Raw genomic sequence first — 4,581 nt, forward strand, 5'->3', positions numbered from 1 at the left:
CCTGTCCAGTCTATCATCAATGGGCATTTGGGTTGGTTCTAGGTCTTTACAATTGTAAACTGTGCTGCAATGAACATTCGTGTGCATGTGTCCTTATAGTAAAATGATTTATAATCCTTTGGATATATATCCAGTAATGGGATTGCTGGGTCAAATGGGATTTCTATTTCTAGGTCCTTGAGGAATCGCCACACTGTCTTCTACAATGGTTGAACTAATTTACACTACCACCAACAGTGTAAAAGTGTTCCTATTTCTCCACATCCTCTCCAGCATCTGTTGTCTCCAGATTTTTTAATGGTCGCCATTCTAACTGGCGTGAGATGGTATCTCAATGTAGTTTTGATTTGCATTTCTCTAATGACCAGTGATGATGAGCATTTTTTCATATGTTTGTTGGCCTCATGTATGTCTTCTTTTGTAAAGTGTCTGTTCAAGTCCTCGCCCACTTTTGAATGGGCTTGTTTGTTTTTTTTTCTTGTAAATCTGTTTTAGTTCTTTGTAAATTCTGGATATCAGCCCTTTGTCAGGTGGGTAGACTGCAAAAATGTTCTCCCATTCTGTTGGTTGTTGATCCACTCTAATGACTGTTTCTTTTGCCATGCAGAAGCTGTGGAGTTTGATTAGGTCCTATTTGTCTATTTTGGCTTCTGTTGCCAATGCTTTTGGTGTTTTGGTCATGAAGTCCTTGCCTACGCCTATGTCCTGAATTAATACTTGCAGTTTCTTAAAACTGTATATTCATTTTACTAAAGAAGTTATCCCTCCCAACTGTCAGCTGAACCAATGTAATCCAGTAGAGATTACCATCTCTGCTTCCCAGAGTTCTTCCCCTTTATTAAGCTGTTTCTATAGTGTAGGAACAGAAGTCTCAGGAAGGGACCCCATAGGATAGTTTAAAATGTACTTCATTGCTCCCCAACCTCTGCACCCAATTCCCCCTCTCCTAAGCTCTCTGCTAACCAAACCTTTTCTTGTTATATGCCCAATAATAAAACCAAAGTAACTGTTGTAGAGGTTAAATATTTAAAACAAACTATAGCAATTAAAACAGGTATTAGGATGCAAGTGCTTGGCTGAAATAGATTAAATATTCTGTTTGCACACTAAACAAAAGTAACTGTTATGCTTGTGCAACAGGCAGGCCAGAGACCCAAACTGTCCCCTTTCCACTTGAGTGGCCCTCTCACAGACTGGGCATAAGCTGTATGGTAGCTCTTTTCCAGAACCCCACAGCCTGGGGTGATGAGTCATGTAAGACTCTTTCACTGTTGTTCCTTGAGGTCAAGAGCCCTGCAGGTCAGCCCTCGAGGGCCATCCTGCCTCCACACCCTAATGTTAACTTCACCTCCTGCCTTTCACAGCAGGAGGAAAAGTTAGCATTCCTTGGAGACTTAACAGGGTGCAGTGAAACCAAGCCTTTTCAAGAGCTTACCAATCAGTGTGCCCCTGTTCATTCCCAAGCAGATGTGTGGTGGAATTGTGGGGGACTATTGCTGGGTACTCTGCCAAGTAACTAGAGTGGAACTTGTGCTCTAGTCCAATTGGCCATCCCTTTCACCCTGGCATTTCATCAATCAAGAAAGATAAAAGCAAAGAACCATAAAACAAAAAAGGCCCTCTTGAGTCCTTTAACCCTCATGTTTATATAAATACTATCAAAGTTCCATGAAGAGTACCAAATAAATTTAAGGCCTGTAATCAAATAGCTGCAGGGTTTGAGTCCGTATTGTTCTGGTAGTTGACTATAAATAAAAATGTAAATTAAATAAATTGCATCTACTATAATTAGCAACAATTTGTTAATTATACTAAAGATGCTATTAAAGGTATAGGTAAACAGTTAAGGCCCACTCATCAAATGGCTTAGGAAAATAAGGTGGCATTAAATATAAACTAGCAAAAAAAAGTAGAGTTTGTATCATAATTAAAACTCAATGTTGTACTTTTATCCCTAATAACACTCCCCCCAATAAAACCATAGTGAAAGCGCTACAAGGCCTTGCTACTTTATCCAATGAGCTAGCTAAAAATTCTAAAATAAATGATCCTTTCACTAATTTAATGGAAAAATGGTTTAGCAAGTAAAAAGGACTTATGTCCTGAATACTCACTTCTCTTACTATTATACTAAATGTGTTTATTCTTGTTAAGTGTTGTATTATCCCTTGTATCCAAAGGCTAATTCAGAGGCTTATAAAAACAGTACTTACTAAAGCCTCCCTTAACTCTCCTCCACCTTATCAGAGAAACTTCTTCTTTTAGAGAATCAAGCAGAACAACTAAGCCAGGACATGTTAAGAAAGTTTGAAGAGAAAAAACTGTAAAATTCAAAAGGGAGAAACTGTTAAATACAGCAAGTTCTAAGTTTCCCTTCAAAGAATCAGTGTGTCAGTATGTTCAGTTCTTTGTTCTCCATTTTAAAGTTTAACTTCCTCGTTCTCTTCATCTCCTTGCCCCTAGTTTCAGTAACAACCTTCCTGCCAGTTCTAATCAGTAGTTCACATCTATTCCCCTGTTCATCTGCTTAGTCCTGAGTCACTCCTGGTCACCTGCTCTGACCTGAGTTACTTTTAGTCACCTGCTCTGTGATCTGCTCACCCCGCCATTCTGGCTCATATCCCTGCTCTCTTTAATAGAGCCAATAGGAATTAGCTTAGACTGTGCTGTCCAAACATAGCCAATAGGGGAAACGACACAGCAGCAGGGGCTACCTGCAACAGGGATTAAAAAAAACCTTCCCCTCCCTTGTTTGGGTGTGCTCTCAACATTGCTCCATCCAAGAGATACATCCTTCTATAGAAGTAAGTTTGCCTTGCTGAGAAAAGTTATGTTTGAGTGCTATTTCTTTTGTGGCACTGAAAGTTTTTTTGTGACATTCAGAAAAAGGGAGTGCTTAAAAAGAGGGAGAAAGTTCAGCTTCATAAACTTTAAGAGCACTGCTTACTTCCTACATGTGGCCACATAGTTCTGGCTGTGTTTTGCTTAGCTGGTGGCTTCCAGAAGAATGTTGCTGCTCTGCCACCTTGTGGCCATGTGGCAAGTAAGTCTTCTAGCTAGAATTCTATTAAAGCCAAAATCTATTTTCTCAAGTTTGAAGAAGATGACAAATATTCAGCATTCTAAGTAAGCTATGATTTGGTTAGAGCTTTATTGATACCATACAGAGACACGGTGTTCTGCTTTATGGTAATACCTCATCCTTTTGGCATCATCAAGAAACAGTTTCTCCATTCAAAGCTTAATTCTTAAGGATCTACACAAACATTAAGTGAACATTCTCATCCATTTCTTAAACAGAGTGTATTTCCCACAAAAACCTTTCCTTTAGAGCTCATGATTTTAAAAAACAGTATTTCCTCAATGCATAGATAAGTTCAATCCATCACCAGGAAGAGTCCAGGCGTAGCTCATCAGAAATACAAGTGAATCCAGGGATGGTGGAGTGTTTTCTGTTTTCTTTTTCTTTTCCTTTTTTTTTTTTTTTTTTTTTTTATACAGGGTCTTGTTCTGTCAACATGGCTGGAGTGGCACAATCGTGGCTCACTGCAGCCTCATCCTCTGGCCTCAAGTGATCCTCCCATCTCAGGCTCCCAAGTAGCTGGGACTATGGTGCATGCCACCATACCTGACTACTTTTTGTATTTTTTGTAGAGACCTGGTTTCACTGTTTTGTCCAGGCTGGTATCAAAATCCTGAGCTCAAGCAATCTGCGGGTAGGGCTTTTTCTTATTGTTACTCTCTGTATTGATTTGTTCGGGTTGCCATAATAAAGTACCACAAACTGAGTGGCTTCTTACACAACATAAATTGATTGTCCATAGTGCTGGAGGTGAGAAGTCTGAAATCAAGGTATTGGCAGGGTTTGTTACCTGTGAGGGGAAGATCTGCTCCTAGCCACTCTCCTTGGCTTGCAGATGCCCATCTTCTCCCTGCCTGTTCACATAATCATCCTGTGCATGTCTTCATGTCCAAATTTCCTCTTTTTTATAAAGAAAATAGTCATATTGGTTTAGGGCCCAGCTAATGACCTCGTCTTAACTTGATTACCTCTGTAAAGACCCTATCTCCAAATAAGATCACATTCTGAGGTACTGGGGGTTAGGACTTTGAAATACGAATGGGGGGTGAGCACAATTCAACTCCTGACACCCCTCTTCGTGTTGCATTTCAGAAGACCAGTGAGCCTCAGGTAGGAACCTGGAAAGCCCTACTGTCTTGTTTCCTTCCATCTTCCTTTTCTTTTTTCCTCAATGGCTTTCAACTCTGATGCACATTAGAATTATCCAAGCAGTTTTTAAAATTTCTGATTCTGAACCCCACCCCTAGACCAACTAAATCAGAAGAAAACTCGCAGGGAAACCTAATCCAAGAAGGGATCAAGGAAGGCTTCTGATGGGAAGGGATTCGTTTGCTAAATTTTGAAAAATGAATGGGTGACTGAGATAGAGAATTATGAGGGGTGTAGAGAGAAGAACATCATGACCAAAGACTTAGTGGTGTCAGACAACATGGGTGGGCTGGCAAGGCTTGTGTGTGTCCTGATGGCACAGGGAGGAATGCAGGTCACACACAGGGTCA

At 40.3% G+C, this 4,581-nt stretch overlaps 1 long non-coding RNA gene across 1 annotated transcript in view; it reads right to left on the reverse strand.

The window, feature by feature from the left end:
- Nucleotides 1-4,581, reverse strand: part of LOC116537352 — a 45,385-nt gene that overhangs the window by 34,942 nt on the left and 5,862 nt on the right. The window lies entirely within an intron of this gene.

Source organism: Sapajus apella, unplaced genomic scaffold, assembly GCF_009761245.1.
Source record: "Sapajus apella isolate SASKATOON/1434 unplaced genomic scaffold, GSC_monkey_1.0 scaffold109, whole genome shotgun sequence".
Lineage (NCBI taxonomy): Eukaryota > Metazoa > Chordata > Mammalia > Primates > Cebidae > Sapajus > Sapajus apella.